The sequence below is a fragment of the Papaver somniferum genome, unplaced genomic scaffold, assembly GCF_003573695.1.
Source record: "Papaver somniferum cultivar HN1 unplaced genomic scaffold, ASM357369v1 unplaced-scaffold_19, whole genome shotgun sequence".
NCBI classification, from domain to species: domain Eukaryota; kingdom Viridiplantae; phylum Streptophyta; class Magnoliopsida; order Ranunculales; family Papaveraceae; genus Papaver; species Papaver somniferum.
This window is the reverse complement of record NW_020628818.1, coordinates 18,171,654-18,184,713: the sequence shown is the minus strand read 5'-3', so window position 1 is coordinate 18,184,713 and position 13,060 is coordinate 18,171,654. Positions and strand designations below refer to the sequence as shown.

At 42.6% G+C, this 13,060-nt stretch overlaps 1 long non-coding RNA gene across 1 annotated transcript; it reads left to right on the top strand.

Moving 5' to 3' along the window:
* The first annotated feature begins 3,068 nt into the window (after window positions 1-3,068).
* LOC113338666 lies at window positions 3,069-3,978 on the top strand. Its single transcript, XR_003354809.1, has 3 exons — window positions 3,069-3,162; window positions 3,331-3,407; window positions 3,674-3,978. It is a non-coding gene; the product is annotated as an uncharacterized LOC113338666 (long non-coding RNA).
* Window positions 3,979-13,060: the final 9,082 nt, after the last annotated feature.

Genomic DNA, 13,060 nt, shown 5'->3' with positions numbered 1-13,060 from the left:
CTTGAAGTCATCATCCAAATCACCTAGCCTAGCAAAAGTTTGTCTCAAAAAAATTGCATCTTTAGCATCTTAAAGGTGGAGTTCCACCTGGTATCCACATCTAAACCGACAGACCTTGAAGCAAGAAGCTTAACTTGGGAAATTGCACATTCAAATCTCTCTTTTCTAGCCTGACTCGACTTGACATATTTTACACACTCTCTAACTGCATCTATAAATAGAGAAACTACTCTCATTCCCCACCCAATAATTAAGTGCAATATATGATTACAACACCTCATTTGGAACATATCCCCATTAAAAACTAAACAGTCTTTGGTATCAAGCCATTTCTTCAGCTGTTCCATCGTAACATTGTTGGAGCTAGCATTGTCAGCATCTACAGCAAAAAGCTTATTGTCTATGTTCCATTCTAGACACACTGATTTCACTACAGATGCTAGAACCTCTCCAAACTGTGGTGATGGCACTAAAGTATATGCTAGTGTTTTCTTAACCAGTTTCCACTCCTCATCTATGTAATGCAGTGTCACACAACAATAACCATCCTTTGTATGCTTACATGACCACATATCTGTTGTTAAACTACATTTAGATGTAATATTCTCAAATTGTTCTTGTAATTGCAGTTTGAAATCAGTTGTTAGTCTCATGATGTCTTCCCTAACTGTATTCCTAGTGTAAAGCTTAGCAGTAGGATTCAAATACTTAACAAACTCTCTAAAATAAGGATGCTCAACTATAGTGATTGGATAACCATGTTTAGCAATCATTTCGGCAACTAGTGTCCTAGTAACAACAGGATCAAACTTCCAATTTTCTAACTTGGCTTGAGAATTACCTGTTTTGACAGAAGTAATCTTGCTTTGTCCTTTCTTATTGTCAGGCTTTTCTTTGCAGATTTTGGCATGGTAATGCAAGCGGCTGGTTCCTTGGTTACTGGGAGCAGGTATTCTCTTGTGACAGTGTTTGCATTTAGCTATCAGTACCCCAACCTCCTTCCCACCTTTTACTTTCTTCTTTCCAACCTTCCTTTCAAAATCAACCCATACATCAGACCTTACTGAGCGCATTTTTTTCTTCTCTTCAACTATAACTGGGTCTTCATCTACTTCTACATCTTCTTCTTCTTCTTCTCTAGGACGAATTGCAGGTGTAATAGAAGCAGGTGTTGAATTCACTCCAGAAGCTTGAACTTGGTTGGATGCAGCAGCAGCAGGTAAATGTGATGCAACTGAAAAAGAGAGATTTTGTGAAGACCCAACATGGTTTGATGCTCCTCTTTCGCTTTGGGACATGATTAATGTCACAAATCTGAAATTGTGAACCCTAATTTCAGAAACCCTAAATTGAAAATTGAGTTTTGAAGATTGAAATTAAACTCAAAGGAAATTGAAGAAGAGAACCCTAGTTTCTAATCAGTAATCACACAGAGAAGATGATGATTTCTAAGGCAGAGAAGACGATGCTTGATTCAGCATCCCTAGTTTTCTCTCTTTTTCTCTCTGAGTTCTCTGTTTTGTCGATAAAACTGAAGTGAAGAATGAGATAAACCAAACATAATAACCCTAGGTATAAGAATTTACACATGCAGTACGCATGTTTCCGGATAACAGAACTAAACCTAACGGAAATACACGGTTCCACTACCGTTACGTTAATAATGGATTATCCGTTAGCTTATCGGTATCGGATATCCGTTTACCACTATGTCGGATGGTAGCAGTAACGGCTAACGGATTATCGGTATCGGATGTCGGCTAATCGGTATCCATTGACAGGCCTAGAGCTTACAACACTGCCATTAAAATATGTCACAAAGCTAGCCAAATTTATCGGTCTTACCCTTTTATGTAGGTAATGCCATCCTTCCCTTATATTTTCACCCAGTCATGATAGAGTGATGTTTATAATTTTGGACTACAGATGAATCGTACACTACACATGTAGTTTTTAGTTTTATGAGAAATGAGAAATGCAACTCTTCTTAAAAGATATAATATTCTTTAGCCCGGGCTTTGAGCTTATTCATCTGTGATAAGATTACATATTTGACATAAATTTGGGATTGAGAGAAAGAGGGAGGCAGGGAGTTTTGGTCACTGCTCCTAAAATATAGGTCTCGGGTTTATTAGTAAAGATTCCTATTGGTGATAGACATGTAAGTTTTTCCATTGGTTTCATTTAAGGAATGATTTTCTTAATTTGGTTGTTTTTCTAAATTCATATTATGGATCAATTTTCTGATTGATTTAAGAATAGAGTTTACAATGAACTCTAAAAGGTACTAATAATTTTCGTGCGCAATGTTGAAGATTTGTGAGCTACTACACATATTGGACCATCAATCTTAGGTGTGAAACAGTTTTTTCTTGATCGAAAGGACATGCCAAAACTCATAGAATCCACTTGCCAGTGTATGGAAGTTAGGAAACAGGTCGTAGGTCAAATAATGATCGTTAAAAGAGTATATCCTCTCATGCCGGAAAATGCTGAGTGGGAAATTTTGTTTCATTATGTGGTGAAGGTATACGATCACTACCAGTATTCGACTATGAACAAAGATATTAGGGTAAATGGGTGAATTAGTACCAACCCAGTCATAGGATTATGGGATTATAACATCCAACAATTAGTTCCCTGGTGGTGGCTTTTCAAAACAGGAACACACCTCTCATGCGTATCTGTACCTGACGTAGGTTTTTATTTCTACAGATTTTTCATTCTTTGACATTTCTTAGAGTTTGTGTTTAGCCTACTTTCGATTAAGTTTGTTAAAAGTAAATTTGTTACTTTACTTTGGCACAAAACAGTTTTGTTTTGAAATGTCAAGACCTTTTCGGTGATATACTAGAGTCTTGCTTTGGCTTCTTTGATTTTGGTAACTCTTTATGTGTCTAATAGTTAGTCTGTGGATCTATGGTAGTAGTTGACTCATTGGTCTATCTTGCAGTTGAGAGTTAACAATGGATAAATTTAGTTGATTTTGCTACTCCTGTCCTGTAGGCCTACGTGATTATCCACATGTATACTAATCCAGTTCAGTTGTACAACATAATAACCATTGTTGGAGACTACAGAACTAAATTTCTATTTTTTCAAATGTGGAAATATTTCCAATTATGGCAGTAGCCGCAGTACCCTTTCACAGAATATTGGAAGGTATGACAATATGACATACTGCATTTTATTTGAAAGTGGATTTATTTTTCTCCATTTAAATCTTATTCCTGTTATATATTTTTTATACTCTTTAATTTATGATAAAGAGCTATGTTGTCTAACTAATAATATCAGTTCTAAGTGGTCTCTGTTTTGGTTTTTTTGCAGCTTCATCTGAGGTTAGCAATAGCAAAATAACCACATTGTGCCAACACATATACAAATCTTCACGTATGTATAACAAGGTATGAAGGTTTCCTACTGCAACTACGTACATGTCAGTCAGGTGTTTAAGACTATAATTAGGGGTATTTTATATCCCCATCATGGTTATGGCTTTGAATGTTTTGGATTTTTTTGTTTATATTTGTGTTGTGTAGAGTTGGCATCCGCCCAATATAGGTAAGGGGAGGTTAATGGTCACTATAGATCACCTAAAAAGATGTGGTTGGTGTTTAGAACGATGTATAAGTCAATTGCAAATATTGATGCATTTTTGTTGCAAATCCAGGATGAGAGATCTGTTTTCACTGCTAGCAATCGGTAATTTTTCAAGGCTGCAGAGGTGTCTCCTCCGGTTGCTGCTGATGAGATGGCAGGGGAGACTCGAAAGAATCAACATTTTCTTTCGGAACCAGCCCATAATTTCATTGATCAATTCTGATAATGAAAAAATATTAGAGGAGAAGAGTTGGCCAATGCGAAGAGGACACGCCAGAACTCCAGATTTGGATGCTTCTCATGGGACTGGATTGTATTCAGCTGTCGTAAATCCGTTTAGAATTTTAAATGAATAAAACATAAAAGCATGAATTTAAATTCAAAATTCTGCTCAATTCTATGAAAAGCCTATGCACGTCCAGTACAATTTTTAGTTTAATAGATTAAAGTTTGCAGTCTTTGCTAGAATTAAGAAATCAACATGGAAAATTCCATCTAACTAGCAAAGCTCCATCTTTGGACTTGCCTGAAGTATCGTCTCTATTACATTATTCTATATTTGGACGAAAATAGCCAGAGACTTCTAGGATTGCCAAATTACAAATACAGTACAAATATAGGGTAACTAAATTTGGTATTATCAATGTGAACACGTAAATCACGAAGGCATCTATATGTTCACAGACAATGTTCGCACTCTATGTGCCCACTCGGACTGATGAAATGACTACTGATTCCTTGGCTCAAAACCTTCGGGTTTATCATAGCCTCATCTAATATCATCACTAGAGGCGTTCACATAGAGGAAGATAAAGAAAACGTGGTACAAAAGTAAAATCCGTGGAGTATCAAATGAACGTATAGTACTGAAATGTAAATAAGACTCGGATTTACGTGGTTCAGCACTAAGGCCTACATCCACGGGGTTGTCGTTTTCACTATGCATTGATGATTACAGAGGTAGTCGAATGACTTCGGAGTCTACATTGGTTTGTGAATTGTAAAAGATAAACTTACACTTACAATTCTTCTCTCTCTTTTCTCCACTCTTTTTTCCGATCCCCCTTACTCTTGGTGGAGAAGGGGTATTTATAGGGTTAGATTGTGGGACCCGTTTCTGAGGGCCGTTGGAACCTTATCTTCTTGTGCTTTGTGTCCATCACGCGGAGGTCTTCGTTCATTACTTAATCACGCAGAGTAATCCTCGTTCGTTCCACGGGTTGATCAACACGTATATTGCTCAGAGTATTTAATGCGGGTAGTTGAGACGCATGCTCGTGTCAGACAAGTTTCTTCTGCCCCTGTCACGTCCATGTCAGTCGACCTTTTCTTCACCGTTGATCTTGGCTTCTTTTGGGGATGAGATAAAGTAACTCTTCGGGAGTTATTTGGTGCTCCGCAGTACATCGTGTTTTTGATACATCTCTTATCTTCTGCCCTTGGATTTGTTCGAGCAAAGATCCGACGTCCACGGGATGGGCTTCTTGGCTGTGGGCGTGTGTCATCATGTTTTGATGGCTTGGTCCGCATGCTCTCCACGTGTCTTCCTACATACACGTGTTTGATGGTGAAATATGTACACACAATTTGCCCCTTTTCTTTGGGCTTGAGTGTTTAGTTGAAGCATTGAAGAAAACAGACGTTACATATTCTTCCTCTCTCCTAATAACTTCTCCTAAATACTTGGGCACGTTTCTCACTCGTGCATTAACTGCTCATTTAATGGGCACGTTTCCCATTCCTCCATTAACTTCCTTCTCTTTCTTTCGAGTATATTAAGGAGGAGAGAAAAATTAATTTCATTCTCCTTGAAAATTAATTTCATTCTCCCTGTCAGTCTTCATTCTTTGTTCTTCAACCATTAAATTCCCTCTTCCCTAGCATTAACCACGCTCGTTTCTTCTTTGTTTCTGGTTTGTTGTCTTCTTTTGGGATTTTATTTGTGGTGGTAAGATTTCTTTTCTTCGTCTCTGTTGTTTTAAGTTGTGTTGATTGTGCTGAAACAAAATTTTCTGCTGCTGTCGTACCTTGTTTGTGATGAAGAACACCTTTTGATGTATGTATGCTAGTTTGCCCCTGTTCTTCTTTTCAAGCCAAGGAGGCCATTGTTGCATTTGTATTGATTGAACTTTTAAGCTTAGGGTTTTAGGGTTTTAGGGTGTACATGTATGTATGCTAGTTTTGGGGTTTCTGGGGTTTGTTGAAATGAACTGGTAATTTTGTTGTTTTTTGATCTTTGTTGATGCCCTCGTGTTTGCTTCTAACTTGTTTTTGTTGTTCCTCTTTGCAGCCATGTCTGACCGTCCGCGGCTTCCATATAAAGCTCCGACTTCTAGTCTACCGAGATCCCCTCCACGTAGAGAGTCTGATAGATATCCACTTGGGGGAGATTTCTCTAAATTGTCTCAAATGGATCCCCGCGGTAATAAAGTTTCATCTTCTTCTGGGACGAGGGCCTCTCCTCCTAGGAAAGGGGATCCATCGAAGAGTCCTTTCGGGTCTCGAAACGCTGCCGGTCGTGCTGCTTCTTTCCCTCGTGATGACTCGGGGTGTACGCAGACACGTCCTCGTGGTGGTACCTTCGATATTCCCCCTCTTCGTTCCGTAGTGCCCGTGCAACACCCTCTGCCGCCGCCTCCAGTACTTTCTTTCAAAGGGAAGAACTCCAAAGGTGGTGCGCCGAGAGCTGAATCGTCTAAGAATCCTCCTTTGAAAAGAAGAGCTTCCGAAGCTTTTGTTGCTTCGTCCGATCCCGCGGAAGAGGATGAGGTTGCCCCGGTGATACGCATCGTTTCGGTCAGCAAGAAGAAAGTTACGTTCAAGCACATTGACCTTGAAGTTTTCAAGGAAAAGCATGAGCTTCAAGCCTTCGAGGTTCGTTTCTATGTCCCTGAGGATGATATTACTTACGAGCTCATATCGAAGTATCAGTTTGATGAGTTTCACCTGCTGACTACGGTTGGAGCCTTCGAGGCGGGTCTTATGCTGCCGTTGTACAAGTCTGGTGATTCCTTTTATTACGATGTGTTGGCTGGTCGTGAAGGCTCTTCCACCAATACTCACAGTCGTTCTGTGTCGCAACTATCGTGAAATTATCTCCGTGAACTGAGGGAATGTTACCTGTGGAGTAAGGGGGAGACGACGATGACATGTTACGTTCCAAATCCCGCTGAGAGTGAGTGGTATACCCCTGAAAACTTCAACAACTCCTTTGGGGATTATGTCAATAGTAGGAACCGTAAACCGTGGAGTGTTAGCCTTCGAAACCTTGCTGCTCCTCGGGGCGAAATTCGTCTGTTAAGTGAGGTGAGCGATGCCACACTGAAATACGTTCCGGGCACCGAGGGGTCGAGTCAACGGAAACTTTTTCCCGCACGCGAAAGGATCAAACGTGACCATGATTACGAGTGGCACGCCACTGTTATTGAAATTGTTGGTCCTTGGGCGTATGGTTGGATTCCCGGTCCGCGCGGTTGGATTCCCGGTCCGCGCGGTTGGCGTCCTTCTAAGAGTAGCAGGCCTCGTGAATCTCCTCCTGCTCGTTATGGAGATTTCTGTCCCTGGCGTTTAAACTTCGAAGGCATGAACTTTCCTTATGCTCTCGACGTCGTTGAAGGAGATGAGGAGGAAGGTTCTGGTGCTATACTTCCACCGAAGAGTGTCACTACTTCCAAGGTGTCGAAAAAGAAGAAGATTGGGCCCAAGCAGTCTTCTACCATTGTGACGGGTGAGGCTGAGGTTCATGAAGAAGTTACCAGTCCGGTGAACGAAGAGTTTCCCGAGGATGAGGAAATCTCTGATGGGAAAGAGCGCACTGATACTTCCCCTCCTAATGTCGAGGAAGAGATTGGTGCGGGTTGTGATGGTGTTGAAGTGAGAAATAATACCGCGGTGACTGACGGCAGTGTTATCGCGGACATGTCTGCTCCTGCTGGTGAGGCTGCGGAAACTCTCCCCACCATTTCTCAAGAGTTCTCCTTTGACAGGATTTATTCCGCGGGGGAACTCTTTGACGATGCCCTCGATTTTCCCGAAGGCTTTTCTTTGCTCTCCCCCAATGATGATTGGGATGTGCTCGGGGGTTCTGGTAAGGGAGACGCTTCTGTTCAGGATGAGGGCGCGGATGATCGCAATGCGCATGTTGATGCCGAAACTTGTGCCGATGGGGCAATATCAGCAAAGGGGAAGTCTGTGCTTGACTCGCCTTCCGAGGATTTCCCTCATTCGCTGACGTTTGAGGGTGAGGATGCCATAATGGATTGGCTCAAGAAAAAGGGTCTGCTATTTGTCCCCCATCCTGCCCCGGTGGTTGATGGTGAGAAGGATTCCGATGCTTATACCCGTCGGATGATGGAACTATCTTCCGAGGCGCATGTATCTGAGATGTGGGGGAAAATCTTGAGTGTTCCCGAAGCTACCCTCGTATCGGAGCCTCCCACTTCTGTTGCTGACATGATGGACATAGCCGATGGGTACCAATACGGTTTTCCACAGCAGCGTGTCTTGGAGGTAAGTCTTCGTACATATCTCTTCGTGACGTATCTCTTCGGTGTAATAATGTTTGTCATTTGATGTGCAGATGATGAGGAATGAGCATTGTAACCATGTGTTGTATCAATTCTTTAAATTGAAATCTTTGAAGCTGGAGGCCAAGCTTCGTCACAGAGAAAAGTCCTTATCTGCGGCTGAGGTGGAGATAGAAGAACTGAAGAATAACCTTAAAGATAAAGAAAGGCTGGGTGAAGCGGAGACTGGTCTTCGTTCAGAGCTTGCCGCCGTACGCGCTGAGTTAGATCAAACCCGCGGCCAAGTTTCAGCTTTCACAGGTTCGGTTCTTCTCCATTTTTTTTTCTCTCGTAATTCCTCTCTACTACTTTGTTGTTCTGTCTGAGTCTCCCCACCCTATCTTCAGTGGGTGGCGTCCCTGAGCTGATATGGCTTCGAAACAAAAGGGCACGGCAAAAATATCGTATCAAAGAGCTGGTCGAGAAAATTAAGAGCGAAGCCAAAAAGTGGGACGCTCGGGCTGAGGGATGGCGCGCAAGGCATGTTCAAATGGTTGATATGCAAAATCTGTATAACCATGACCGTACTTTGTTCAATGGTACGCTGCTGTGGACACGTGAGAATCTGCGGGAATCCCGTGAGCGCACTTCATTGTTGGAGTCTAGAATACATCTTCTGGAAGAGGAATTACGAAAGGCTCGCTCCCTTCCTTTTCCGGGAGTTAAGGAGAGCATGTTGTGTGTTACCAGAGAAAGGGACGATGCCAGAGCCGAATTTGGGGCTCTAAGCAAATCCCTTGATGCGTCTTGCGCTGAAATAGCCCGCCAGGCTGAGTATGAGAGAAATCTCGAAGTATGTATGTACAGACTTAGCAAAGGGGTATCAGAGATAAACAACGAAGTCAATCACCTTCGTCACATGTATTCGATGAAGCAGGTAGAATTAGATGCCAGTCAATTTACTCTCACCAACCTTCAACTAGATTATAAGAAATTATCCGAGGAATATGACTATCTTGATGAAGCGCGAGATGCGGTTGTTAATGAGTATGAAGAGGCTTCGGCTTGTGTCGAAGGTATAACCCTATTTCGTCGAGTGTGATTGTGTCTTTTCTGTGCTAACTCCCTTGTGTTGTCTTTTTCAGAGCTCGAGGGACAACTCCGCGTTGTAAATGAAAATTTTGAAAAGGCTCAATCTTCCTTATCGCAGCAGGAAGAACAGACTAGTCATTTTAAGAGTTTGGCGGCATCCCGCGAGGAGGCCGTTGGTGCTGCTTCTAAAGAAGTGAATCGTCTATCTTCGTTGTTATCTCAAGCCCACCAGCGGATGACAGTTATTATGCATAAGGCTCGGTGTCAATTGGCTGAGGAGACAAACAAGATGCTGGAGAAGATTGAGCTTGGCCTTAAGACCGAGCATGGCCTCATGAAGAGCTATCCGCGTCGTCCTGTCCCTTCCTCCTTGCCTATCTCCTCGGGACCCTCATCCGGTGGGAGCGTCCCTTCAACTCTTCGGAACAACCCTGCCGATGGGGCAGCATCATCTAAGTAGAGATCACGACATCCGCCATCATTAGCCTTCCGTTAGATTTTGCTAGTATTTTGTAAAAATAATATTTTTGATGTGTATTCCTTGTATTGGCCTTGCCGCTTTTTGTAACCAACCTTTATGAAATGGATCATTTTTTTGATATACCTGCAATATCAGTTTGTTGTTTATTTTAAGCATTGTGAGGAAGGACACTAAAAACAAAAGAAGAGTTTTTTTAAGTGTTTGGGTGCGATACCAAAGGGAGGTACCTTCGTGGTCGTCTTGAGACCTGTCACCCCGCTGGCGAACCCTTGGCCAGAGGATTCCCAGACGGTGGGGGTCGAGGCAACGTTCTAGGATATGGGGTAAAAATATTTACATACACCCATTCCGTCGACCCGTTGCCTTAAGATTGGTTGGGTATCTCTTTCTGCTGGGTGCCTTCTCCCGGTCTTACACTTATGGACACTGATGGGAGAGCCCTGAGAGATTGTAGGTTGACTAGTTTCCCCAATATTGTTGATTAGTTTTGTTTACTCGAATTTCAGAAGGCTTGTTTGATTGATAGGTTGAGGCTTGATACTCCTCGTCCAGAGATAGAAACATGTAGAGCGGTTACGCTGCCTTCTTCTTCTGGGATTCTTCATGCAAATGCAAATCTGCGTTGCACCTATGGGTAGTATGGTTTGAGCCACTTAGCATTCCAAGGATGTCGGAGAACTTCGCCTTTCATATTGCGAAGATGGTAGGAACTGTTCCCCGCAATGTCGTGTATTATAAAAGGTCCTCCCCACATAGGTGCTAGCTTTCCCCATTTCATTTCTCGTTGAGACTGTTGGATTGTTCTTAGCACATACTGCCCCTCTACAAAATTTCGAAGTTTTACCTTTTTGTTGTACTCCCTTTCTAGTCTTCGTTGATAATTTTCCATCTTCTGCAATGCTGCTTCCCTTCTTCCTTCCAGGTCGTCCAATCTCTCCAACATCATGTCTGTTGTGAGATTTTTCTCCCATGCTTCAGTCTTTGTGGTTGGCATGAGGATCTCTGTTGGGATGACCGCTTCATCTCCATAAGTGAGGATAAACGGTGATTCCCCAATGGCAGATCTTCGTGTTGTCCTGTATGCCCGTAACACATTGTGCAACTGTTCACACCATCGCCCCTTATGTTCGTCTAATTGCTTTTTGAGGATAAGGGCGAGGGTCTTGTTAGTGGCTTCCACTTGTCCGTTGCTTTGAGGGTATATGGGGGTGGATTTGTTCTTTCTTATTTTGAAAGTGTCGAAGAGCATGTCTATATTTTTTCCTTGTAGCTGCTTACCATTATCAGACACGATTTCTGTTGGTATGCCGAACCTGCAAATGATGTTTTGGAATATGAAAGTAAACACATCCACGTCTCTGATCCTGGCTAAGGCTTTAGCTTCCACCCATTTACTGAAATAGTCCGTGGCTACTATCAAAAATCGTCTTTTCCCTGATCCCTCGATGAAAGGCCCGACGATATCTATGCCCCATTTTGCAAATGGCCACGGGCTACCTAAAGAATTTAACGTTGTTGCTGGCGCGTGTATCTTTTTGGCGAAACGCTGACATTCTTCACATCGTCGGGACATTCTTGCGGCATCCTGTATCATTGTGGGCCAGTAATATCCTTGCATTTTTGCTTTGTCGACCAGTGATCTCATGCCGCTATGATTCCCTACGTCGCCATAATGGATGTCGTTTAGAATTCGATGCCCCTCTTTTCTGGACAAGCAGCGTAGTAACGGTCCGAGGAAGGATTTCTTGTACAAGATTCCATCCCGAAGGTCATATCTTCCTTCTTTGGAGAGTATTTTCCTGGCTTGTTTATGATCCGCGGGTAAAGTTCCTTCTTGGAGAAATGCATGGATCACCTTTCTCCAATCATCTTCGTTGCTGAAATCTTCGTCTTGATTTGCTCTTGACAGGATGTCTTCTTCGTCAAAATCGTTATGGATGTCTTCTCCTACCTGGTCTTCGATATTTTCTTCCAATGTATCTTGATTGGTAGCGAAGGAGAATTGTGATGCAATCGAAGGCTCGTATACCCTTGTTATCTTAATAGCTTCGACGCTTTTGTCCTTCATCATGGGTGATATATATGCTAGGGCATCCGCGTGCCTGAGATCCCTTCTGCATAAGTGCCGGAACTTGATGTTTGGAATTTGTGATGCCAATGTTTGGACGTAGGCCATGTAAGCTGAGAGGGTGTCGTCGTACACATTGTACTCGAGCCCTATTTGCCGTATGACAAGTTGGGAATCACTTGTCAGTCTTACATCGGTTACCCCCATTTCTATTATTAAACGGAGGGCATGTACGACTGCCTCGTATTCGACGATGTTGTTAGTATGCTCTTTGAATTCTAACCTGAGTGCTTGTACGATCCTTTCTCCGGTTGGGGTGGTGATGACGATGCCTATTCCTGCTCCTTCCTTATTTTTGGACCCATCGACGAAGACTTCCCATTGTTTTTGACTCGCGGGTTCGAGGATATCCATTGAATCCTTGCTTTCTTCCTAGGCTTCTGGTATTCCCTCAATCTCCTCATCGTTGTCCAGGGGGAGGTCTGTTAAGAAATCCTCCAAAACTTGGGATTTTCGGGAATGTTGAATTTCATGGATGATGTTGAATTGATCCAGGTGGGTGTTCCACTTGGCTATTCTGCCCACTTTTCCTGCTCTTTTAAGGACTGCTTCCAGTGGTGCTTTGCATGGGACCCGGATGAAGTGAGTTAGGAAGTAGGTTCTCAGCTTTTGAGTAGCCCATACCAATGCTAGGATAAGTTTTTCGATCTTCGTGTAGTTCCTTTACGCAGAATTGAGGGTTTTACTGACATAATAGATAGGTTGTTATATCTTCGTATTGGTTTTGACCAACATTGCGCTAACTGCGTCTTCTGTTGCTGCTATGTACAATTCCAAAACCTCATCAGGATCCGGCTTCTGCAGGATCGGAATTGAAGCTAGGTGTTCTTTGATTTTTTGGAAGGCTTCTTCGCATTCTGCGGTCCATTCAAACTTGCTCCCTTTTTTGAGAATATTGAAGAAATGTTTGCATTTGTCCAAGGATCGGGCAATAAATCTGCCCAAGGATGCTATGGACCCATTGAGCTTCTGCACTTCTTTTAAATTCATCGGGGATGGCATTTCTACTATGGCCTGAATCTTCACTGGTTCTACCTCAATGCCCCTTTTTGTTACTAGATATCCGAGGAATTTCCCCGAGGTGACACCGAAAGTGCATTTCTCTGGATTTACTTTCATGTGATGTTTCCTCATTGCTTCGAAGATATCTCTCAGATCCTGGTGGTGATCTTTCCGCAGCTTACTTTGACGAGCATATCGTCGACGTAGACTTCTAAGGTACTACCAATCCATGGCCTGAAGATAGTATCG